The sequence below is a fragment of the Camelus ferus genome, chromosome 12 (genome assembly GCF_009834535.1).
Source record: "Camelus ferus isolate YT-003-E chromosome 12, BCGSAC_Cfer_1.0, whole genome shotgun sequence".
NCBI classification, from domain to species: Eukaryota; Metazoa; Chordata; class Mammalia; order Artiodactyla; family Camelidae; genus Camelus; species Camelus ferus.
In genome coordinates, this window is record NC_045707.1 from 18,590,835 (window position 1) to 18,616,777 (window position 25,943).

General features: G+C 53.8%; 1 long non-coding RNA gene across 3 annotated transcripts; it reads left to right on the forward strand.

Annotated features, from left to right (window-relative positions):
• Positions 1-69: 69 nt before the first annotated feature.
• LOC106729316 lies at positions 70-24,255 on the forward strand. 3 transcript variants are annotated; one of them, XR_004324515.1, is made up of 5 exons: positions 70-562; positions 14,644-14,774; positions 18,774-18,925; positions 19,525-19,651; positions 23,913-24,255. It is a non-coding gene; the product is annotated as an uncharacterized LOC106729316 (long non-coding RNA). The 3 variants fall into 3 exon arrangements; XR_004324514.1 differs by lacking the exon at positions 18,774-18,925 and adding an exon at positions 18,403-18,505 and having other exon boundaries at positions 76-562; XR_004324513.1 differs by lacking the exon at positions 18,774-18,925 and having other exon boundaries at positions 93-562.
• The last annotated feature ends 1,688 nt before the right edge of the window (positions 24,256-25,943 follow it).

Sequence of the window (25,943 nt, forward strand, 5' to 3'; positions counted from 1 at the left end):
TCTCGTACCAATCGATCGAATTTCTAGTTGCAATTCTCTGTAAGTCCCTTGGCTCTGGGCAAGGAAGGGGGGGAGCGGTGGCAAGGGGACAGGGGAGGGGCTAAGGAGGGGGATCTCTTCGCCCCCTCACCCTCCCTCTCTGCCTTGTCTAGGCCCTGAGTGTCACCCCAGAAGGGGCTGAGGGAATGTTGTGGGTTGGGACACACGGGGGAAGGCGCATACTGGAGGAAGCGAGAGACGTCGCCAGGGACCCAGGGCTCTCTCCTTCCAGTTCCCTGAGCCCCGCGGCCCCTCTGGCCACTCCCTCTATAGCGCCCAACCTGCCCCGGGCAGCCTGACCCGGTAACCCGATCGCTCCTCTCTCCGGATCACTGCTGCGGCCCCCACTTTGGGGCACATGCACCCGAGTCCTGCTTCCCAGGGCGAGCTCTGAATCAGGCGCCTGCGCTCTCGAGGGCGCCCTCCCCACCCCGACGGTGGAGTTTGCGCCCCTCCTGAGACAGTTTGAGAGAAGGACAAACTTTTGAGTGGAGAAAAATGAAGAGGAGCCCACCCGGAGCAGGTGAGCTGGGTCTGGGAGGGGTGCGCTTTAGCCTGAAAACGATCTGTCTTTCCCTATCTCTGTCTCTCTCCTTGTTACTCCATCCCGGCTCCCCTGCCGGCAGATACTAATCTGCCCGACCTCAGAGGAATTTGGGCTAGGGTTGAGCTGTCAGATGAGTGGCACGAGAGCAGCTTTCCTCCTGTAAGTTTGGGGACTAAGGTGGCAGCTGGCAGAGGAAGAAGAGTTGCTTCGGAAACTGGAGACAACAAGAGAAACTGGGGGTCTAGAGACCCATAGAGTCTGAGGGAAATCAAACGCAACTTGCAGGAACTTCAGAAAAGTTTCTGAAGAGAGATGGAGAAGAGAGCAGAGTAGGAGTTTTGAGGTTTAAAGTGGGAGGGAGGCCCCCCTGCTCCTTATCCTGAAGAACGGATGCATTTTTTTGTTTCCCAATCAGGACTGATTACACATGTTGAAAACCCCGGCCAGGTCCTGAACCTGCTCACCCAACAAGCTCTCAGAAACGCTTAGAGATCCCCGAAGGGCTTTCACGGGGGAAGCGGGAGAAGCACTAGCCGAAAATACTAGTTGTCAACTCTGCGGGGAAAGGAGCGGGGTATCACCACAGAGCCTCAGCCCGGGACCTTCTAGAGCCCCTGCTGCCCCGGGATCTTCTGCTGATTTTAAGTTAGGAGTGACATAAGAGAAGAAACAACTCCCAAATTTCTTCCTCTTCTTTTCCTTTTAATTCCAATTTGACTCAGAGACCCATTTCCCTAAATTGGAATCAAGGGAGGTCTCCTCCCCACCCCCCAGCACAACCACCTCCCTACTTTCTCCAGCTCACGCAGGAAGGCAGGGAAAAGAGCCTCCTACCCCCCCTACCCCATGCCCCCACCCCGTCCCGTGGCTGAGATAACCCACCCCAACCTCAAAGAGAAGTCCTGGGAGGAAGAAACGGAGGAGGCTCTTCAAAAGGGAGTCAAGGACAAAGGGTGGGTTCAGAGGGCTTGACTGAACTTGGGGGCCCCAGGTGGAGAGCTGGGGGAGCGGGCACGCCAGGGAACGGGGGCTGGCCTGCATGGTCTGGGAAAGAGGGCGAGCATGCAGGCCGCGGCAGGTGCACTGGCAGAGCCAGGGGAAATCTGGAGTCCTGTGGGGTTCCCGAAAGGGGAGGCCTGGCATGGGTGGAGGGTCTCTGTAGTGCCTGAGGTTTGCGGATCTGACTTGGGGAGCGGGACAGAAGGCAGCCGTTGCACTTGGACCACTTCTCAGAAGGACCGGGAGGGGCAGTGGATCCCAGGAGGGAAAATTCCCACAGTGATCGCCTGGTGTTTCTGGCCCGCATCTCAGAAGCACCCAAATCACGCAGGCCTTTGTTTTCCCTGCAAATAATCCAGGGGCTGGCCTGGCACCTGCTCGTGAGGGAGATCTGCAACTGGGCCCACCTAGCTGAGAGGTCCAGGAGGGCCCCAGGCGGCACTGCCTAGCGGTCTCTGGGAGCGTGGGCCTTGGGAGGGACATGTCCAGAGGCAGGCGTGAAGGCAACTGACACTCAAATCTACACCCTTTTCTTTCCTCGCATCCTGTGGCCCTGTGCACCTCTCCAGCGCAGAGGAGTTGGATGGAAGAGGTCGTCCTGCCCCAATCCCCAAATTAACACGGGAGCCCGCTGGGGCTTCTTTTGTGGGCCCCCCCCACCCCCAGCTCTGGGTGCACGAAGAGCGGGCCCCTGGCTCTGGACTTCGCCTCTCCCTCTTTGATGAATCCAGTCTTTTTTGCCCCCAACTCCCCAACACGCACCCCCCCACACACACACATACACTTTGTGGAGCTGTCTCTCTTTTACTCTTTTCTTCTCTTCCTCTTTCCCTTTTACTAGGATTGATGGAGTGACAACAGTTTGGCAAGCGTCCCCTAAGCCTGTAGTGGGCAGCTGTGGACCCAGCCCTGACTTCTCAACTAGGGAGGAACAGCCTCATTCCTGGGCCCTTGAAATTGACCCCCACGTGGAGGGAATTTGAGAGAGAATGGCGTGAAGGTGGCTAGGCTGACAAAGGACAGAAGCCCTGATCTGGGGAGGGGGCAGTTTTACGCCATATGCCTGTTGCAGAGAGAGAATTTAGAAACAAAGGGAGATGGAAAGGAGGTCGCGGAAACAGCACAAAGGACTGAAAAATCAAGAGCAACAAAGAGAAAAGACTGGTGAGGGAAGAAAATACTTGAGAATGCCCCAGTGCTGGGGGCAGAGGAAGGGACCCAGGAGGGAGGCAGGGGAGACAGATGAAATAGAGGAATATTGATAAAGGACAGAATGAAGCAGCAAGATTAGTTTGTTGTATGAGAGAAAAAAGCAGAAAGGAAGGAAAGAGAGAGAAAGAAAAGAAAAGAAAAGAAAAAGAAAGAGAAAGAAGAAAAGAAAGAAGGAAAATAGGAAAAGAAAAAGTAAATGAAGGGGAGAAAGAGAGAGATGGGTGGGAAAGGAGGAAAGCTAGGAATAAAGAAGGAAGGAAAAGTAAAGGAAGGGAAGACTAGAGAGAAAAAAAGTGGAGGGAGGACAGGAAGAAAGCAAACGAAGGAAGGAAAAATGAGAGATAAATATAGAGAGAGGGAAAAAAAGAAAGAAAACAAGGAGGGAACCGGGTTAACAGAAAAGGGGTCCACACTCCTGAGGAGCAGCGGGAGGGAAGGAGCCAGGAGGAGGGTTAGTGGAGGCCTCAGCAGGGGCTCCCAAGTACCCAAGCCGTGCGGACCCTGGCCTCCCACCACAGCCCCACTGCCCCCGCCCCGCCCCAGTGCCCACCCCAGGCGGCTGCAGCCGGCACCACAGGGGAGGTGGAGGCAGAGGCCAGCCTCTTGAGACTCGCTTCTCCCTGACGTTGCCCAAGCAGCCGAAGAAGTAGCCGATAGAGTAGCAGGAGTTCCTCCGGCACTCACACGTGCCCGAAGTGGGCCTTAAGGCTCCGCAGGTCAAGATCTGGTTCCAGAAGCAGTGTTAGAAGCAGAAGGAAAAGTTTAGAGAGGGGTGGATCTCTCATCCCACCCTGGCTCAGTCTCCTGAGCTGCCTCCCCTCTGACCCTGCTGGCCGAGGCTGTCTGTGGACCGGGCCGCTTTGTACTGCCATGCTCTGGCTCTGCGATCTTGGCCCTCGGTTGGGTCTCTCTGTCAAATGAGCCCTTTGCACTGGAGGGTTCTTGTGTCACTTTGGTTAGCCTGCCTGTATATGTGCAGGTGAGAGAGGGGTGAAGATAAGGCCTGGTCCATTCTGGGAAGGGCATCTTCATTTTCTTCTTTGGTGAGAAGGAAAATCTTCCTCCTTTGCCATCTTTATCACCATCCCTGGCTCAGAAAACTACCTTCCAGAACAGGGGATTTCTCCAGGCCAGAAGCGGTTGAATTAATCTGTAAAGGGTTTGGTGTGAGGTTTACAGATGCTAGAGGAGCCAGAGGAAACATCTTACTCTGGGAAGAGACTGAGGACATGCCTTCCTAGAGCAAGCGGACGTTAGGTCTGCAGTGTATTTCACACACACACACAGTTTAGTTGGCAAAATGGCTTTAGAGTCAGCCTGTGGAGATTAAGTGGAGGTGGCTGTATGTCTGCAGCCTCCTGGGCCGATGCTCCCACACCCTGTCCGTGTGCTCCAGCGGCAACCGCTCAGTTAAACCCAGTTAGATGACTCCTTTGTTTCCCCAAAGTGGGTTGGAGCAGGTCACGGAGGTCAGCATGTCTTCCAAGGGCAGCGTAAGTCTTGAGGGTGGGCTGGAGGACCCTGAAACCAGCGGCTGGAAAACCGCGTCCCCAGTAATCTTTGCAGTACATCTCAGGGAGGCCCCCGCCTGGTACTTCCAGCGTGGATTTTAGCTTTTCTCCCGTTTCTCAAGCTGCCTCTTTCCTTCCTTTATCTTTCTTTCTCCACCCCCACCCTCCACCTCTTGCTCCCTTCCTTCCTTCTCCTTGTTCTTTCCTTGTCTGTCTCTCGCTCTCTTTCCCTTTTCATCTAGTCCAGGCTGCGGCTCCGGTACTGCCTTCGCACCCAAAGGCTTTGCTCTGAGATCTTCAGATAAGTGAAAACGTGCCTTGTCCTCAGGAGCTCATTACCTGGATACAAATATGGGGATTGGAAGGTGAGAGGCAAAATGGGGAGTAAGCTTTGCTGATCGAGTACCGGGTGAATCAACTCATTTTCTATATCAATCACGGTTAATGCCGTCACATCCCTGTGGCTTACCCCAGAAACCCTTCCCCATCTCGCCCTACTGCAGGCCACAGTCAGTCTGCCTCTGCTCACAGGGATGGCATTACTGGTGCCCCCAAGGTCGTTGCTCTCCTGGAGTGACTGAGGGCCTACAATGAGAGCTCACCTCGGTGCAGGTGGGATGAGGTCAATGATGCCAGGTCAGAGCCTCAAACTGTTAAATAAGCAAAGCCTATTTCCCTATTCCCAATGGGGTCCTTTAGGGGTCCTTTTTCCCTTGGATGGAGAAGCTGGTGGATTCTGGCTCTTGACCATCTCTCTAAGGAGTGCCCCTGATTAGCTGGGCCCACCTCCACCCCCCATCTGCTCAGCATAGAAGGGAGGCCACTCACTCCAGGCCTTGGAGGGGATGCAGACTGTCTGCCCAGAGCAGCTTCCTGACCCCATCCTGGCCCCTGCTGGGAAGGAGGGAACCCAATTCACAGGACCCGGAATCTTGAAACTCCACACAGACGAGCCGACCGCTGGGGCTGTATCCTGGAGCCTGATGCCGGAAGCAGCTTCTGCCTTTGGCTTCTCCTTGCTGCCTCAGCCTCTGCTCTGTTCAGCTGGCTATTGTGTTTTTCTCTCTCTCATTTAGGGGTGTTGGGGACAGGGAAGTGAAATGTTTCTCTTCATGCCCCTAGTCCTTCCCCATGCCCCCACCAAACCTCAAAGCTGCAGATAATAATGGACTGCAGCTTCCCGCCCTGCTCAGAAGCTACTCAAAGAGAATTCAGATTCTCTTCTGGGCAGGAGGAAGGACAGATGCTCCTTCCTCAATCCTCCCTTGCTCATTGATCCATTTGAAGGGCATGTGTGGGTCAAGATTGAGACTGGATGGCTTCAGTTGGTATAAAATTAGCATTTTTATCACACCAAAGGCTGAGATTTCTCAAATCAAGGAATAGGAGGGTTTCCGCCGGACCCATGCCTTTTCTCTGGCCTCTCAAACCAGTAATGGTGTAAAGGTTTGTTGAAGTGGAGGAAGAGAAGGGAAATGAGCAGTTTGCTCTATCGAGAAATCAGTAGCCAGCAGGAGGGTATAGCTCAGTGGTAGAGTGTGTGCCTAGCAGGCAGGAGGTCATGGGTTCAATCCCCAGTACCTCCATTAAAATAAATAAATAAATAAATAAACAAACAAACAAACAAATAAATCTAATTACCTCTCCAGCCCCCTCAAATAAAATCAATTTAAAAATTAAGAAGTCAGTAGCTTCCACTGTTCATTCCACTGATGTTTATTTAGTACCTGCTATGTGCAAACACTGTCCCTACCTCAGTTTGTCATGACGATCAGTAATGAGATTTTTGCTTCAGTGTGTGTGGACAAATATATGTAAATAAACAAATCAATGGAAAAGAAAGTTTGGATTTTGATTGCCGTCTTCCATATGCCCGGTCTCAGAGCCCCCATCTTCCCAGCTCTAGCTCCCTAGACCCAGTCAGTAAGAAAACAGGATGGCTCCAGGGCTCATTTGTCTCCCCATCTGCAGAAACATTAGAAAGGGAGCAAGAATCTTGCACTGGGATCAGCAGACATGAGAGCCCTGAAACACAGATTTGGGGATAGTGGGCAGAAGGGTCCCCCAAAGATACCTTCCCATCTTTGAGGTGTACATTGTCAGCGTGGGGGGCTGATATGTTTCTGTGGGTTTCTGAGCAGGATTGCCTTGGCATAATCACATGCCTGAAGGTGACTGCAAGGGTGTGTGTGTGCAAGTGAGCTGAGGGGGGTAGATGAGTGTCCCTGTACCAGGCTTGTGTGCACTGGGCCCAGACGCCTGACTGGAGCAGGTGCATGGGGTGGGGGCGGGGCGAGGCGGTGCACAGACCTGAACATACCTCTGCATACATGATCCTCTGTGTATCAGAGAGCGTGTGTACCCGCTGAATTATTATAAAATTACACTGACCCTTACAGAAAATCCATACGAGCCTCGGCCTTTCTCCCCCGACCTCGCGACCTCTGGGGTGCCTGAGGAAAGAGATGACCCGGTCACCGCCTCCCCTCAGTCAATGAGTCTCTCTCCATTAGCATAAAACATGAATCTACTGGCAGCTTGACAAATTATAACTAGCAGCCAGAGTTTTGCCAACTGGCTGGCTTGGGCGCTGTCTATTTATCATTGAAAATGGTAAATCATAAGAATCCAGATGACTTAATTATTCAAATCCACCCAGGACCCAGAGAAGCTGCAGTCCCGTCAATCTCAGCCCTGGGCTCAGGGAGAGGGCAGGGGGAGAAGGCTTTTGCTTAGGAGCTGGGAGACGCGGGTTCCATCACTGCCCCTTTCCTCTGCCCTGCCCGGCCAGCGGGGGCTTCCTCTGCAGCCCATTCCCCTCCTTGCCTCCCTGCCCACCTTCCTGGGCAGAAGCCCTGCCAATTGTCTGGGCTGCTGACCTTCCCGAGGCTCGACCCTCCCCGCCTCCCGCTGCCTGTCCTCTAGGCTCCTGTTGTGTTTCTCTGACTCTCTTTGTGTGGGTATGCGGGCTTGCTCTCTCTTTCAGTGTTTCAGTGCCTTCACTTTTATTTCCTCTCTTTTTCCTATTCTCTTCACCATTTCTCTTTCTCTCCCCTCTCCCTACAGATGGACGCTGACCCGCATACTCACACACACACACGACCTCTCTGATGGAGGATTGCCTGCGCCCCAGCCCCTTTGTTCTCACTGCCCCAGAGATGCCCAGCCCGGGATCCCCATGCACATGTACTGCGCCCCTCTAACCCAGCACTCCCAGTCCTGGAATGTCTGAATCCTCTCCGCCTTGGAGCCACATGGAAACACAAACATCAATGGATGATCTGGGCTTGTTCTGCCTTTCAACCCCCACCCTATACACACAACTTTTCTGCCCCTTTCTTCTGTGGCATTCTGCATGGCTTGGGAGGCTGCAGACAGGCTGTTGGAGATGGGCCGAAGCAGAAGGCAGGCCTGTGTCCCAACTAGGCTCACCTCGGGCTGTCCCTTTGCTCCCAGCGTGGAACCACCACAAGCCCTAACTGAGGGATCACTCAATGTGAGTTTTCCCAGACGGAGAAGAAAATCGTCTACAGAACAAGTCCCAGATCTAGAGGTCTGCACACGGGGCTTCTGGGAGCCCTTTAATCTCTGAATCCTTTCATCTTTGTATCCCTCACAACCGAGTATTAATATGTGCTCCTAGGCCTCCCAGGCCTGGGCCCCAGGGAGTGTTCATGCTCTCGGCCCCCAGTGGGGGAGGCACTGGACAGGGCCAATGTCCCCCCGTGCTGGTGTTGCGCCCACCCAGGAGGACAATGTGGATGGCAGGAAGGGTCACCAGAGGCCCCCTCTTTGGATGGCATCCTGGCTTGTTCTGGGGAGGCTTGGTTCCACCCATGAGGACCCCAGAGCCCTGTCCCCAAGAGGCTCCTCAGAGCCCACTTCTGTGTCTGCAGACTCTTGTTAGCTTGGCTCCAAGTGGCTACGTCAGTGTGCGTGACAGCACACCTTCAGGAGTCCTTGTGCTGGAACAACAAGTGACAATGTCCCCACCCACAGGGCACCTGAGGAAACAGTCCGCTCACTGCCCACAATTTCACTTCAAGGCCTCTGAACAATGTTGCTCTCAATAGAAATGGGCCTTGCCATATCATAGAACTCTAGAGAAGGAGCTGCTTGTTTCTGCTACTGAGCATGTGTAAGTTCTTCCTTGAGTCTAGCCTTCTTTGCCTTTTGGGGCAGAGGATGGAGATGGTCAGGAATCTTGGGAGGGACTCCCCCTCCTCCAAGAGAACATATATGACATATAGGGGGCCCTTATACACCCAGCACTTCTCCGCTGCTAAAACACCTCACCCCCGCCTCTTTCCTTCCTCCCCAGCTTTCGGAGCCAGGTTGATATTTGACAAGGGCAGTGTGGAGGGGTGAGACAGGAGTGAAGAGGATCAAGATTCAAAAGCAAGCCAGCAGCCGGACGGCAGGGAGATCAATAAGGGAGATAGATTGGAGACAGAATTCTCACACTTGTTTTTTCTGCTGGCTCAGCGCCCCCGCCCCAGCTCCTAAAAGCAGGTGGGGGACAGAGCCAAGGCCTGGCCTCTCTCTGCCCTTCTAACTCAAACAGGTTTCTAATCCCTGGGTAGAGGGTAAACAGCCTCCGAGCACGGCCAGGATTAACAACAGAAATGCCGCTAAGGTATTTTGGGCACAGTTCCCTGCCCCCACTCCCACCCCATGTTACTAATTAGCCCGACAGCTTGGGAGAAGCTTGGGAGGAATAGCTAGGAATGCCTTTGTGCAGCCCCAAAAGCCCAGGACTGAGCTCTGGACAGTGTCTCTGGGGCTGGTCCAGCTGAGGGGGACAGAGGGATTCCCGCCCCCTCCCCACTCACTGACTCCCAGATCAGCTCCAGGGAAGACAGTGTGATTTTCCTCTGCACCCTCCCCGAATCCCCCGGTCTCCCCTTGGCTGTTCACAGCTGGGAGGCAGGTGGGGGGCAAGCGGGAGAGTGGAATCAGCTCCGGAAATCAAACGACCCAATAAAAAATTAATTGTCTAATTAAAACCACGAGGAAGCCCCTTGCCAGAGTCTGGCTCTGAGTCGTCAGGGCTATAAAGGGTGGGAAAATGAGTCTCAGCTCCTAATAAATTCCTGATTTGCAGCTTGGTCTATCAGCAAAGGAGTGAGAGCACTGAGACTTCTACCAGGCTAGGCCTCTTGGAGGTCACGCCATCCCTCCCCGCACCCCCGGCTCTGACAGTCACACCCACTACCACCCCACACACCCAGCTGGAGCCCAGAGACTCTCCAAAAGGGACAGAGAAGCCACTGCTAAGATGGATCCTCAGTCTCCCTGATCTGGGACCCACCCATTTCTTCCAGGTCTTTCTTCAGGAAAGAAGACGTCCTGGAAACTTCTTCAACTGGAGAGTCCTTCATTTAGGTTAACTGATAATTGTTACAAGCAGGTTGCTGCGTAGGTGCGTTCTGATCTCCCCGTTTTTGTGAAAAATACATTTGCATGTAATCCACCAACTGACAGCTGCCCTCAAGCTTGTGCTGATTTTTGCAGGTAAATGACAGGGAACCAGGCAAAGAGATGAATCCTCCTCCCCTCACTCAAAAAGGGCTGTGCACACTCTGCCCAGTTGACCAAACCCTCTGGAAGAATGAACAAAGAGCTAGTCCAGAAAGAAGGGCAGAGTCAGGCAACTCCCGAGGGGAGGTAGGGATCCCACCCTGGATAATCATACCAATTTTTCACTTGAGTCTGCCCCATGCCTCTCTTCCCTCCCTCCCTCGGCAAAAGCAAATGCACTGTACATCGTCAGGGGCATTAGGTCATAACAGAAGGAGGAGGAGGAAGCAGCACATAGCCTTCAACATGGTAATACATTATTTTATTATACAGAATAGTATATGGGAGGTGTACCTGCGATTAGCTTCTTTAAACAAGCAATGATCGTCCTTCAGAGCAATCACCTTAAGAGGCCATTTGCTTATCCCATATGTACCTCTATTGATTAAAACATTTCTGCAAAGACTCCTTTAAAACGGATTTTATAGCCATTTCACGCAATACTCAAGACAACTGTCATTAGCTAGGAATTAGTTTTTGACTGATTCCAGAAAAGCAAAGGATAAAGATTTGTCACCGATAAGGACATTTAAAAATTGTGTCACTGAAGACAATTCCCCAAGAGGAGTTACAAGACTTGTGTCGTGGCGGCCTTGCTGGAAGAAGGGGGTCCCCCCAAGGTGACTTCTTGGAGGCGGCCATGCTTCCCGCTGCGTTTCTGTCCGGCCACATCTGGAGGGTATTATTTATCATTCCTGATGATCGTTCTTTCCTTCACCTGGTTGTTATTTTTCATCCTAAACAGTGAACTAAGGTTTCCCTAAGAAGGAGAAAAAGGGAAGGAAACAAATTCCTGACCCCCATCTGGGTCAAGATCCCATTTCAGATTTCAGCAAATTCCCATGCACAAGTGTCACCAGGGTGGCTGAACCTTTCTGCTTCCAAGAAGCCCAAACCTAGAGACAGGAATATCGGAGCTGACTCTGATTCACCTCCTAGTAACTGCAGACCTACTCAGTGCCACGGGGTCTTTCCACAGGGGTTACTGTTTTTCAGCCTGGGAATTTAAGACAGTTTTCCTTCCCCAATGGATGGAATTTGTCTTTCGTTTTCCCTGCTACCTAGTCTAAGACTGCAGGATGCTCCGTGGACCTGTTGTTCTGGGAGACACTCCAGTTTCCTGGTACCCACGTCTCAAGAAGACTTAACTTTGGGGATCATTTTGTCCACTTATCTGTCCCCCAGCAAAGCCTCACTTGAATATTCCTGGTTCTCATGTTGATCAGCTTGGGCTGGTAAACAGAACCCTGATCCAAAAAGGGTGTGATGGTGGCCACCATCACACAACGTAAGGTGGAGGGGGTGGGCATGCACACCGAATTCTATGTGAATGGCACCACCTAGAGTTGTGCTCCAGGAGTGCAGTGAGTGGTGGTCCCTGGAGCTGAGTGGTGCTGCCACCCTGCAGCCCAGAGATGCTGGCAACTTGTCCGCCTTGTGCAGCATTCACGGATGAAAAACCTACATCTTGACAACTAAAGTGTCAACACCTCAGTCCCTGAAAAGAGGCTCAAAGTGGAGACCCCCTCCCGTCAGTGACGGCTGTGAGATCTAGGCTCAGGACACAGCTCACCAATCTTCTCTCCATCAACTTCAAAGGCAGCTCCAGCCCCAGGGAGGACCTCCAGGGTCTGGAGCAAAGTTGATCCCACCCAAGCTCAATGTTACGCAGTGGTGTTGCTTGAGCACAGTTCAGGCTGGGCTAGAAATAGTAGCGAGATATGGATCCCACTTGGGCTAGAGCCCGCGGAGGGATGGGAGTGGGTAGTGGAGAGGTAGTCACGGTCCTCAGAGGGTAGAGTGAACGTTTACAATTGCCCAGGCCCCTCCCTCCTGGCCCCGCCAGAGCAGGCAAAGCTGCTTGAGCCTCCTCACCCGCTGCCAAGCCCATCCCACCTGGATACCCTTCTCCATCCTCTGCCTAGCCCGCCCCTTCTCTCCTTTCAACTTCTTTCATACGTTCCTCTCCCAAAGAGTCTTTCTGAAAAAACACACTGGCCTCGGTTATTTCCACAACATCCCTCTCAAGCATTCCCTCGGCCTGCAGGGTCATTCAGACCCTGAGCCCTCACCTCACTCCTTTGTGTGTCCTATTCACCCCGTTATGCCAGGACATCCCCGACTCACAGCTCCCAAGGCTCAGCCCTCAGAGCCCCAGGAGAGCCACCACATCAAAGGCTGAGACTCCAGTGCTCCGAGGAGAGGGTCAGCCGGTCAATAGCCAGCCTGCCCTGACGGGACTCCTCCACGCAGGGCGCCGCGGGCCATATTAAAGAGTAGGAGTGAAGAGTCTGGTCTCCAAAAGCATCGGGTCTCATAGGGCCAAAAAAGACCCATTCTTGCCAGATTAATAAATAACAATAATAAACCTGACCATGGAGGTGAGCCTTATGGACAATACATTTCAGAGGTGGAAGAAGGTGCCGTCTACTAGGGTCTCCCCAAAAGACTCCCAGAGCAGGTCAGGTAGGAGCTGCCCTTGCAGCCTCTCAGAGGCCTCTGGGCTGCTGAGCAGTCATCATGTGTGTTGTCCTTTGTTTCCTAGAACATTGGCCATGGGAAGATGAGCTCCAGCTGAGAGCTGGGGCAGGGGTGCATCACTGAGCACCTACTCTCTGCCAGGACACTGGGTTGGGCACTAGGAACCCGGGAAGAGTGAGGGAGTCCATGCCTTCAAGGCTGATGGTCTATATGGGAAGAGAAACTGTAAACAGAACTTTATAAGGCAGTGAGGGGAGGACCAACACCGGAGGTACAGCCCCCAGGCATCATGGGAGCACTGTGCATACACGTAAACCTCTCATGGGAAAGGGGAGAGGAAGGGGGTAGTGAAGGCATCCTGAAAGGGGGGCTAATGTAAACTGTAAGCAAGTGGTATCCCTTCTTCACCCCACACCCCTCCCAATGGAAGGTCACCTTTCACCCTGAGAAGAAACCACTGGCTTCTTCAACCAAGATCACAATGGGGTGTCAGCCATCCAGCACACTCTCACCTGCCCTCCGGGCAGAGTATTCAGATGTGAACTGGGCTTCCAGTTGGCTCTGGGTGCCTCCCTATCCCATCTACCCCACAGTCCATCCCATCCTGCCAGCATCACGGCCGGGTGTCCTCTGAATCCCAGGACTGAACAGAGCCTGGGGAGCAGGGAGGGAAGAGCCTGCCGTCTGCTAGAATGACATGCTCTGCAGCCCCCTCCTTTGTGCCCTTGGGGAAGATGTCCCTGCTTCCCCCTCATCCTCTGTCTGGATCAGCTCCCACCTCCCACTGCTGCAGCCAAGCCCTCCTCTCCACCTTGGAAGAACGCACCCCTCCTCCAGATCCCTCCACGGGAGCAGAGTAGGAGGGAGGCAGCATATGGCCCCATTCTCCTTGGCCTGGGCGGGCTATTTTAGAAGTGAGAAACCCCCTGGCCTGGTCCTACCCTCTGGGGAGCAGCCTCCCTCCCCTCACCACATTCCCCAGAAGTTCTCAGACTGCGCTCCATCCTTCGGCTACGTGCAGTTATGTGGTGAAATCACTGCTTTCCTGCCCTGAGGCACCAAAGCTGGGAAGGGAGCCTACTCAGACCTTTGATGTAGGCACGTTTTAAAAAGCCCACCTGTCCCCTCTCTTCCCAGCCCCCAGCCTGAACTGCTGGAGCCCCTCATCACAGCTTTAAATCCCAGGCTACCCCCCGACACGGCCAGGATCGGGTCACACATACCCTCTCCCGCTGGGGGAAACCCAATCGTGCTCACTTGGGGACATCTGTCTCCAGTGAGTAAGGAGCTATCCCAAACTTCAGTGGTTCTGTGACACTTAAAAGCTTCAAGCAGGAAGATCTGCAATTTCTCTTGGAGCAGGGCCTGTGGGGAGGGTCGCTCAAAAACCTTCGTTTGATGTTGTGCTTTCATGGTTGCGGTTTGATCCAGATGTTCCCCACTTGTGGGATTTTCTCCTTGGGGAGGAGGAGCCCTTGGCTGTGAAGACATTTCCGTCATGTGCACGTTTGGACTGGGATAATTGGGTGGGGGTGCTCATCTTGCTGATATCACCCCTGTTCTCAACACCCCTGCCCTTTCTTCCAAGGATCACATCCTTTCCCTTCATATCCAAAGACGAGAAGAGGGCATTGCCCTAAGGGGGCATTCCCAGCTCCCAAACTTGTAGGCTTGCTGTGTCACTGTCCAGAAATGGCTCTACCTCTCTGTTCTTCTGGCTCCAGAAGATGGAGCTGGAGTTGGCTCCCAAAGATGGTTCCCAGATCATGGGGAAGAATAGGAGAGGGAATTCAAGAACCAGATTTCTGGCCAAGGAACAAACAATTATCTGAGATTGTGAATGGAATTGCACTGAGAGTGATGAGTCAGGGCTCCTAAAGAGGAAGTAGCCAGGGTTGGATCAACCCTACATGGGTGTAATTAAACTTTCCAGACTCACAGGTCCCTCTGCTCCGACCAAACTTGGAAAGTTTAAGGCCATCCCTCCCCAAAGGCTTCACTAAAACCTTGGAAACCTTTCCTTCAACCTTAAGAGTCTTCAGAAGTTCTTCCTGCTGTCCAGCTTCAGTCAATGCTTGCTGTAGCAGCAGGTGGCTTCCCCAGGGAAGGTGCATCAGTCACACTCAGTGGTCCTCTAAGACCCTCAGCATCTTTCTAGATACCTCTGCCTTATGGAATCAAAAGAAGAGCTGTCAACTCCATCAAAATTTAGGTTGCTCCTGGAGCTGTGCTGGTGACCACATATTCACTTGGGTCTTTGCTTGCTTTGTGGAGGTCACAGCCTAATCGGGCATGTGGATGTTGAATGAGAAAGGACAGAAAGACCAAAGAAACTCCAGCCCTGCTGGACCAAGGTACCAGCCTACAAGTGGACCCTAAAGGACTTGCATCGGCCACAAGGTTGGGTAAGTGGATTTGTCTTAGGGGGAGGGGACTACGTGGGGAGAGACAAATCCTGGGGGGCTTCTTGCAGGAAGGGGAGATTCAGAGGAGGCAAGAGAGGGTGAGAGCCACTGAGTGGACCAGGAGGACCCAGTTCTAGGGGGAACTGTGAGAGACAGGCCAGTGGGAGAAGAGAGAACTGATTCCCTATTGAATTAGGGAGAGGGGAGGGATGGAGAGAGAGGCAGGCACAGGAAGGAAGTGGGAAGATGGGAAAACTCCACATAATGTCCCACCTGGAGAACTGGGGCGGCTGCTTCCCTTGCTCTGTGTAACACGGGGGAATGCATGTTTTGGGGATCAGCTTTTCCCCTGGAGGCCCTGAGGGTCAGTTCTCAGGCCTTGTCCTCCCCTTGGACTTTGATCTAGTCAAGCACAGATGGGTCGAGTCATGATGATGAGGGGGCAGGTGGCATTGGGTCTCCTCTGAATTTTTTCTTATTCCCCCATGTCCTCTCTCTCTTAAGCAATAATTTCTCGTTTCGCTTGGTCTTATATACCCCATATGTCTGTAGCTCAGAGAATGAAGAAACACTCCATCATTCTTAAGCTGGGCCTTGCCACCTGCAGGCCCTCCCCTCCAACACATATGTTCACACAACTGGGGCAAGTGGTTAGCTTCCCCTTGGCCCCCTCTGGCCCCTCTCCCCCACCACCCTTCTCATCTTTCCATCTAGAATTAGAGCTTTCTCTCCTGCAGGGAGGTGGGAGGGGTGTAGGCAGGGATCCACACAGCTGGATAACAGCTGGGAGAGTCCCACCTGTTCTGTGCACTCACAGTGGCTCCCTGGAGGGGACCAACGACAAGGGGGAAAGGTACTGGGAAATCGTGTGGGGAGAGGGGGGCTCATGAAGCGGGGTTCTCTACCTGGTTTGCTCTGGTCTGGTCTGGGGGAGGTCAAATGCTCAGCAAGGCGTCCTGGGTCTCAGGCAGGCGCTGGCGGGGTGAAGCAACTGCCCGCTCAAGCCATCTAAAGACTCGGCCTCCCCGCCCGCCTCTCCTCTGCCTCTCCCACTTGCTGTAACTGTGGAAGCCAAGTCAGGACACGCCTGTCACAAGTGCTGCCCTCATCCCTCCCTGTGACTCCACTTCCCCACCCTGAACCCTTCTGCCCACGCGCAGATCATCCCCCTGCAGGGCTACTAGAGTCTGACCCCAACTCTACCCCAAACACAGACCTGTTCCCCAACCCCCACTGGCGCTGTGGGTGAAGCTGCAGTGGGACCAGAGGAGATGCTCCTGTCTCCTCTCATGAGGGGCCAGCAGACCCCTAGCCCATTCCCAGGATCACCACTCCCAGGCTGGCATGAGGAACCTAAGAGGGGCAGGGCCATGCAGAAGACCCGGGGCGCAGCAAGGCCCCCACCCTCTCCTTATTAGCGCATGTAAACCTAAGAACCTCCCCCCAAATGTGAGGGTTCTGCTTCAGGGCCATGGAAGACCTCCAGCGCCTGCGGCTCACCCTCCACCTCCTCAGCCCTACCATTGCCGTGACAGAGCCGTCTGGGCAAGCTGACCCCCAGGGTGGGGCTGAGGGGTTTGGGTGGGAGGACAGAAGGGAGAGACACTTTCTTAGTGTTTCCTGCAAAGCCTGCCAGGTTAGAGATGCCACTATCTGGGCCCTGTGTCAGACCCAGTGGGTCACTCCACTGAAAACCTCCCCGGGGTGTGTGTGAGGCCACTGAACTCATTGGAGCTGATGGATAAGATGATGGCCAGCAAGCAACTGACACAGAGCCCCCACTATGTGCATGGCATGGGCCTGACTCTGGCTAGGGGAGACAGCAGGGTGGGGAAAGGCCATTTTATTGATCTTGCACTCCATAACCACACTAACCCGGAGAGGTACATATTACAAACACTGGAACCGTATGTTTGTACAGAACCCCATAATCTTACCCTCACCCCCTTCCAGACATGTGATCATATATGGAACTCAGACATACGAGCTAGATGGAAGAACTTTCCAGAGCATGGGTGGTCATGGGTAAAATCATCAGAAGACCTTTCCTCTTGGAAGGCAGTGAACCAAAAGAGCCCAGACTCGCCGCGCCAGGGGTGAGGTTCAGCTCTGGTCTGCAGGCAGCGGCATGGCCGAGATGACCTTTCAAGATCTTACCCAGGACAAGGCAGAAAGGTGGAGGTTCTAGTAGAGGGGCTTGAAGGGGAGGGGACACTCAGAGGGACAGACAGACAGATCAAGGGACTGGAGGAGTGAAGGGGGGTTGAAGAGCAGGGTTCAGAGATGAATGGTCTTGACTGGACTGACTGACGACACCCGGATGGATGGATGGCGGCTCAGGTTTGTTTACTGGCAGCCCCCAGCCCGCCATCACCCGCCATCACCAGGGGAGAGGAATGGCGGCTGGCACATCAGAGGGCTCTTAGGGAAGCTCATGGAGATGATTTAGATGGGAATGAATCAGCTCCATATGGATTAAGTGTCCCCGCAAATCCCAGAATCTTACAGATGAGGGGACGGGGCAAGGGCACTGGTGGGAGGGGAATGAGGAGGGGGCAGTGAGGAGCTCATGCTGGGAGACAGGCCCGGAGCCAGTCGGAGGTGCCCTTTGAGGGCACCTCCCCAGGGCCATCTATACCACCGCCTCTCTGGCTTGGGACTGGGCTTTAGGAAAAGACCCCGTCTATTGGAGCATCCTCTCTGGGTGAGTTCCTGTCTGTCTCCTCTTGCCTCTTCTCTCTGAGTCTTCATGTGTCTTTCCATCTTCACTTTTCTGTCCCTCTCCTTCCCTATCCTCACCTTCCGCTCTGTTCCCTTCTCTCCTTCCACTCCCCCCACCTCTCTTCACTAGAGGTGTAAATGGCGTGCAGCTGACACGAAGTTCCTGTTCCCTCCAGCCCTTAGTTCTGCCTTCCCTCTGGCTGCAGCCATGCTGCCTGGCCTTTCCCCCAGGCTTAGGGTTGAATGGGGAACCAGGACGGTGGTCTGAAAAGTGACTTTCTGGCTACAGAAAGTTCTTTCTCTTCCTCCCTGTCCACCTGGCCATCAGCCCTTCCTTCTCCCAGTGCTAGAGGCAGCTTGGCTGGAGGAGCCCACACTCTGCAGACAAGGGCAGTTTGAGCAGACCCCGCATTCCCGGTCACCCGCTGGCTGTGGGGTTATGGAGGGCACCATCCCCCCATGCCCCTCCCCGTGCCCCTCCCATGCCCCGCGTGGAGGGCCCTGGAACTGACTGTGGTTATGAAGCCGGCTGCCATGTGGATGACCTGGATCAGAGCACGGGGTAGTCATATATGACAATTGGTTGAAATATCACAGCCGCTCTTCCCCCCACCCCCACGGGTGATCTATGGGCTGCGTGCCCTGTAAAAATTATTTATCGGGGCCTCAGAGTGTTCTGATTTAGTGCTGCTGCCTCTGGGGCCGAGGGGCCTGCCTGTCCGCCGGAGTCTAAGCGTTAAACGTCGCTAAAAAGTTAAACGGCCAACGTTGGGGGCTCACTCGAGGAGGCGCCATAAAGCTGTCGGAGCTGCTTAAATCAGGAGCGAGGATTCCCCGGGACATCTTCTCACCATATGCTGCAAGCCAAGAAGGCTCTCCTCACCCTGCTGCGCTCACCCAAACACAGGCCAGGGACCACGTGGGCCAAACCTGGGACCCAGCAGCAGAGGACGTCATGCTTGACCTCCTGCAGGCCCTCCTCCAGCATCACCGGGGCAGGGCCCAAGTGGGTAAGAGGCCGTGTGTCCAGCCCTCTGCCTCTGGCCAAAGGTTTCCTTGTTCAGATCCAGTTTTTAAGGGCTTCCAAAGAAAGGCAATGCATAGCCTTTTCCAGTGGCCTTGTGGATCAGTACTTTCCCGGTGTCTCCTTCCAATCCACGTATCTGTGGATGGAATCCGCTGGAACTCAGTGTGCAGGTTTGGAGTGGGTGCTCTGTCCAAGCCGGCCCCGTGACCTCTGGTCTCCTTTGTGCCCCCCACCTCCTCGCACTCGAACAGCTCTCTGAAGAACAGAGCCCTACCTTTGACCACTGCCCTCCATCAGGCACCCCTGGGTGCCAGTCTGACATTCAGGCTCGCAGACAGTTTTCCTGGCTGAACCCCAGTCCATGCTGCCACCGCCCGGCCGACACAGAGCAAGCGAGAGGGAGGTGGGTCTCCGCGGCTGCCTATCACGCCTTCTTTCAGCAGCAGTAAAACTCACCTCTTAAAACCTCCGCTTGGGTCCCTAATATTTGCCTGGCTATATATCTCCGGTGATATATGGACAGAAATTGCTTGTAAACGGCTATAAAACCTCTCAGTTGAGCTGGGGAGGAGGTGCATGAGGTTGGGCATGGCCCAAGCTGCAAGAGGATTGGAAGCTGAGGCGCTGCACCAAGTACCCCAAACTCAACCCCAGATCCCAGGGACGAGGGGGTGAGTGTGGGGCCCTCAGGAGAAGGATGGAGGGAGGAGACCCAGGGGGATATCTTCAAGCCCCTCAGGTGGTATTATGGGGCTGTTCCACCTGGCTGCTCCGATGATGTGCTGTGTGGCCTTGGGCAAGTCACTCAGCAGCTCTGTGCCATGGTTCCCTTCACTAATGACACCCACCCAGGCTCAGTGAGGAAACACACAGAGAATTAACCTATGCTCTGAAAAGGAAGAAGGTTGCATATATTGGGCATGACCCCCGGGGGTGCTGGTGCATCACAGGCTGGTTCCTTTACCTAATCACCTCTAATTCTGACAATACCCTGTCATGTAGATACCACGGTCACTGTGTCGCGGATGCGAAACCTGAGACTCACAGAGGTGCACACAAGGAGTTGTTTCCAGGGACCAATTCCAGAGCTGGTGCCTTTCCACACAAGAGAATGAAATCCTGGCAACAGGTAAGACTCTACGGGGACTTCCAAACAAGGATGTGGGGGGCATTAAGAGACCTTCTCTCCTGGGTCCCTCCTGTTTTCCAGGGAGCAGGCCTCTCGCCCTCCAACACTTCTATTCCACTCTCCCCAGTGCCCAAGAGTCAAGGTTCCCACAGCGTATTCCCAGTCACTATGCCCCATTTCCCAGAGAAACTGCTCCCAAAGTGGAAGGGGAAACCTGGGGCTTTGTGGGAGGCCAGTGCCCTCCACTCAGGAGACCAAGAGAAATGGGTCTTGGGTGGGCCAGGGGAGGAACAGCCTTCATGGGGAAAGCTCAGCAGGTATAGACCCAGATGGCCACAGTTCCAGAGTCCCCAGTCCAATCCCCATCAGCCCCAGCCCCTGGGTATCCCTTCTGGTTACGCCAATCCCCACCCTAACCTCCCCGAGTCCTCTGCTTCCCTCTACCTTGGGTCCCCCTCTGGTTACCCCACACTCTCCTCCCACAGCACCCCCCTGAGAGGTGCTGCTCCCCACTCTGGTTATTCCACCCTCCCCTTCCCCCCACAGGGTCCCTCCAGCCCCTGGTGGCCCCTTCCCTCCACCATGAGCCCTAGTTCTCTTCATCCTCTCTCCCAAGTCCCTTCAACCCCTGATTGCCCTCTATGGTCACCCACCCTTTCCCTCCCTCCCAGTGTCTCTCTTGCTCCCAGACGCCCCTTCCTTCTGTGACCCCCAGCCCCTACGTTCCCCTAGTGAACCTCTAGTCTCTTCTCACCTGCCTCCAGGACCCCCAGCCCCTGTCCTGCTCTTTGTCCTTTTCTTGTGATGAACTGGGACAAACAGTAGGAAGGCCGCCCTCTGCCCCACACCTCCCTTTCCCTGGTGGCTCCCACCCCCCACCCCACTTTTCTTTAAGTTTCCAAATCAACCTTCCTCCAATAATAATGATAAAGCAGGAAGCCGGGCCGGAGGACAGTGCAGATTTTTCTTCTTGACACGGAGTTTCCGATTAAAGGCAAAGGGACATAAATCCTCCTGCGTAATTGCTGTGCTCCAGCTTGGAGCCACTAGGAGGGGAGGCTCCCACCCTTCTGCCCCTGCCCCTGGGAGCCCCACCCCCATCCTGAGCAGGGCTGGGTCCCCAGAGCCTGGAGCTGGGCTGGGAAGGGGGAAGGCAGTGGTGCAGTGTCGGCAAGGCTGTGGGAAGGGAGGGGCATAAACCCAGCAGGGGCCCCTGCCTTTCCCTTCCAGAGGTCCCAGCCTAGATGGACCTTGGCCCATGACACGCCTCTAAGCACCTTTCCCCAGCCCCAGGCAGCCCCTCCACCCTCACATGGAGAGCATGCTTCATATTTTGGCAAAGCTTCTTGGCTTCCATGATCTCATTTGATTCTTATAAATTCTTGAAAATTATTAAACAAATATCAGAAGGAGGAAGGGGCCCTGAGTGACCGGCCAGCACAACTCCCCTTGCTTTACAGATGGGGAAACTGAGGCTGTAGAAGGGACTGGCTAGGGGCAGAGCTGGGACTGGAATGCTGTCCCAGCCCCCTCCGAACTTGCTTTCTCATAGCAGGAGGGCCTGACACTGGTGAAACCTATTCAATTGGGGCCCAAATAGCCGCCTCCCAAGCGGTGTTCTCACTCACCAGAGAAGCTTTTTTTTAAAAAGCAAGAATGCATGTTCTTATACTCTAAGATTAGGAAAAGAAGACACTAGAAGTATGTGTGCATTGCTCAAGGTCCAGGGTTAAGGGCAGAGACCGGAGGCCTCACACCTCCTACCTCTACCTTCACACTCATTCTCCTCAGAATTTTACCCCCAGATTCTAACCTCTGGTGACTCTGCAGGTGGGACTCTCAGCCTGGCCAGAAAACCTGCCTCGCCCACTGTGAGAGCCACAGAGCCCCGCCCAGAGCCCTCCCCAACTTTGCCCCTTTGCCCCTTCCTTCTTTTCCATCCCCGCTGCCCACTCTCGTCCTCCACAAAGCCCTCCTGATTTGGAACCCTCAGTTCTTTTCCTCTGTTTCTCCGTGCTCTGAATATCTATTCCCTTCCAGCTATTCCTAAATCAGGTTCTAGCTGTAAGTCTCCTCTCTCATCAGACTAACAGAATGGGCCTGCGTGTCCTCCCTCTGAACTGCCATTGCCAACACCCCATCACCTTTCTCTCCCATACCCACCCCCAACCCAGGCCCAGAACAGATCTGTACAGTAGATGTGTATATAGATGTGTGTCCTGGGAACCCAGCAGTCCTGTCTCCTTTTCTATCGGTGGACATTTCCACAGAAGCCCCAGGATTCCCACATCAGGTGTAAACTATCATGGCTTCTGGGTTTCCCTGGCCCTCTGGGGCCATCTGGTCTGCTGTCCTCCCAGACCCCACCCCTCTTTTCCCCTGCATCTCAAGTGAGGAGAGCCCTTTGGCTGGGACCCAGGAAAAGAGAAGTTCACATCTCTCACATCCTCACTTTGCTTACCCATCTGTGAACGAACCTGGCCGACTCAGGCAGGGCCTCCCAAGGTCTAACCTCTAGGTGCCCTGCCTGAGCTCTTCGGACATCCTGACAAGTTGGCAGATGACTAGATCCCTCTCCTGGGCCCTGACTGACATCCTCCGTGCTCCCCCCAACCCACATCCGTGCCCTGTGCACCCGCCCTTCCCTCTGCCACAACGAAACTGAGTGGGAGTAAGGTCGGGGGAGGGCTTTGGAGTCTTCAAAAAGCATGTCCTGTCTGGGTCAGGAAAGAAAACAAGTGCAGGGGGGCAAGCAGCCAGCTTGGGGGGTCAGGTGCTCCTGCAGGGAGCCCGGGTGGGGCACTCCAGCACGGCCTGGGCCGCGGAGTCCTGGGCGTTACTATAGGCTGTGGGGATGTTATTCTAGATCCTGGATGCTGGTGTAAGGTTCAGGATATTCCTGTGCAGTTGGATGTTGTGGTGGGTTTTCTGGGCTTTATGGTAGGGTTTTTCTGGAATTTTAATAGGGTTAGTCTAGAAGCCTGTGCTCCCTGAGCTCGGACAGGGAAGAGAGCTAAGGCTGTAAAAAATAAAACAAAGACAAAATGCTGGGGGTGGGGAGCAGAGATGGCCCAGGTTTCCAGAAGAGGAGGGTAATCTAAGGCTGCAGGGCAGGGAGCCCCTGTTCACCCCATCTTGGTATTCAGGTCCCAAACTTTGGCCAACAGCCTCATTTGTTGACAGCAAGGGGCTAGGAGTGGGGAAGGATCCTTACTCCCCTGGGAGTGATTGCTGGCCAGAGACTGGGCATGGTCCCAGCTTTCAGTAGAGAGGAAGGAAGGACCAGGGAGAGGGGCCTAGGCTACAGGATGGCCCTCCTAGGTGTGTGTTCCCAACAGCTCCCACCTCAGGCTTAGAGCCCTGCCTGGGGATTGCTGAAACAGGGGAGAATCTGGAGGAAAAAATAGAGACCCTTCTCCCTGAAGACTCCAGTCTTCCAGGGATGACCCGGAAGGGTCCAAGACCCTCACCTTGGACTCAGGCAAATAAATGGAGAATTCTCTTGCAGCTTAATGATGGAAAACTTCTTGAAAGATGGGAGTTCAGGGCACGGATTTGGCAGAGAGGTGGGAAGGGAGGGGGTCCCAAGCAGGAAGAGGCTGAAGGCCGTTTCAGAGGTGAGCGAGGATGAGGGGGAATCCAGAGACTTGGGCTGGGGTGAAAAGAGTCATTCACTCCTGTATCCATCATTCACTCAGCAAACACTTGCCAGGGCAGCCATGTATCAGGCATGCTAACAGGACACACAGAGATGAGTTAGGGAAGCAGGGACAGCAACTTGGAGAGGTTCCTAGAAACTTGGTTCTTCTCCCCAAATTTGCAGAGTTCTCCAGGTCCATGCTAGCCAAGTGTCTATATCTCCACGCCTCTCCAATCCTAAAGATGTCCATTGCCCATAAGTCTAGCTTCCTTCTTCCCCAGGGTCTCATCTCTGCCCCAGCCCTCGCCCTAGTCCCTGCCACTCAAATACACTCTTTTCCTCTGGGCAGACTTTGGAGCATCTTCTGGGCCCCAGCTACAACAGGAGGGATTGGGGTTAGACTGCGGAGCACCTTCCCAGCAGCAGGGAGGGAGGAGCTGCGCTGGAGACCAAGCAAGAGTTGTGTGAGCGCCTGAGTCCGGGCCTGAGATTCTCAGCCCTACTCTGCATCGTGCTGGGAGAGGCATCATTCATCCGCCCAGGGGTGGAGATGGGGCAGGGGGAGGGGAATGAAAAACACCCACAGCCCATTAACCTACTTTTGCAACTTCATTAAAACAGAGTCTCCGACATGTCGCCATAAATTGTCTTCTGAGGAAGAAGCCAGATCCAACATCCAGTTCTAGCGGTGAAGCTTCTGAGAAGAGGCTGGAATAACCAGGGTGGAAGGGACGCTGTAGAGGGTGGGGGCTCACTGAGTGACTTTGCAGGCTGGGCCAGTCTGGCTGCCTATTGCAGACTCTCCTAGGTGGGCAGGCCTCTGGGTCAGGGCCAGGGAGGGGATTTTCTGTAATATTACACAGTTGCTGCCCTGATCAGGAACCCTTATAGCAAAAACAAGGGTTTACTGTATAGCACAGGGAACTATATTCAACATCTTGTAATAAACTATAATGGAAAAGAATTTTTTTAAAAAGAATATAGATATTGATATATATATGTATAACAGAATCACTTTGCTATACACCTTAAACTAACACAATAGCATTAAAAAAAAAAAAAACCCTTATAGCTTCCTGGAGTCCCTTGTAACAAATCTGAAAGTTCCTCTCAGCCTTTCAAACCCTCCTTTAAGAAGCCCCATTCTGGCCCAAAGCTCCCTTCTCCAAGTGTTACGCTCATGTACAGCAGACCCCAGCAGCCTCCAGGCAGTAGTGTGAGGCCCGAACCACCCTAGCTGAATGGGGGGCTGGGCTCCCACTCCTCAGCTGGCTGATCTGGAGCCTGTCCACATGGGAGCAGTGACTGAGTGCCCTGGCCCTGGAGACAGACTGTCAGGGTTCCAGTCTGACTTTGCCACTGAAGGATCTCAGCCAAGTTGTTTAACCTCACTGTGCCTTAGTGATCTCACAGGAGTAATGACACCTCATAAAGTTATGGAGTCTTAAAAGGGACGACCCATGGAAAATGCACAGCACTTAGGACCTGGCCCATCCCAGTACATTAATTATGTACTTATTTATCTAGGGCTTCACAGGCCTGAAAAGGACCTTGGAGTTCCTGGAATCTGAGCATCCAGTTTTATAGATGAGGAAACTGAGGTCCAGAGAGGGGAAGTGACTTGGGTCAGAATTAGAGCCCAGATTTCCTTTTACCCAGTCCAGGGATCTTCCCCCAAACATCCCCTCTGGTCCTCAGCGTCTTCCTTTATGTAATGAAGGTATCAGAGTAGACCAGTGGTTTCATTTCTTTATTATTATAATAATTATTACTATAATTATTACTATTATTCTTATTGCCTTAGAAGCTCTTTTCAAACAATATGCCTAAAGGCGAAGGTGGACTATTCTGGAGAAGATAGTGTGGTATGAGCAGATCTGGAGCCCGAGCAGCAGTCCCTCCTTCTACCCTAGCAGCAACCTTGGAGGCCCGCCAGAGAAACCAGGGCGTCACAGACCCCAGGTCAAGCCCCTAGCCGGGATGACCTCAGGGTTTCTGCCACTGGCACTCTGGGAGGCTGGTGCCCCCAAAAGAGCAAGAATGCTTTAAAGTCCCACTGAGAGAAGATGGTCCTGAAGAGAGACTGCGGGGATAAGCTTGTTTCTACATCATGTTTGCACTGAAAAGGAGCGGACGGATGGAGTGGACCAGAGGGCCTGCGCAGGGACACAGCGCCCTGAGCGCCTCCACCCTCTCCACGCTTCCCCGCTCTGAGCCGCCTGCACTCCCGCCATAGCTGCAGCCCAAGAAAACATGGCCATAAAACAGACATTTGCTTTAATTTTCACTTGAAGGGGCAATTTAGCACAGGCTGTTTGCAAGCTGTCGGAATTCTTTATGAGGCTCTATCATGTTTTCCCAAAATTCTCCCCCCAAGCGGCTTCCCGGGGTCAAAGTTCATACATAACTATCTAGGGGGGAAAGGGGTAGGAGAGAGCATGGGAGATTGTGGAGAATATATATTTTTAAAATCAGATCAAGCGTGGCTGGGAAACTAAGACCGAGAGAAAGCCAGGTCAGGATAGCGCCTGATCAGAGGCGAGCGCTGTGTGATTTTGCCCGGCCCTCTGCCCTCTCTGGGCCTCCGACAAGCAGAGGCCAATCCCGGTCATAAAAATGAAACATTGTGACTCAGCCCTCACAGACTTATTC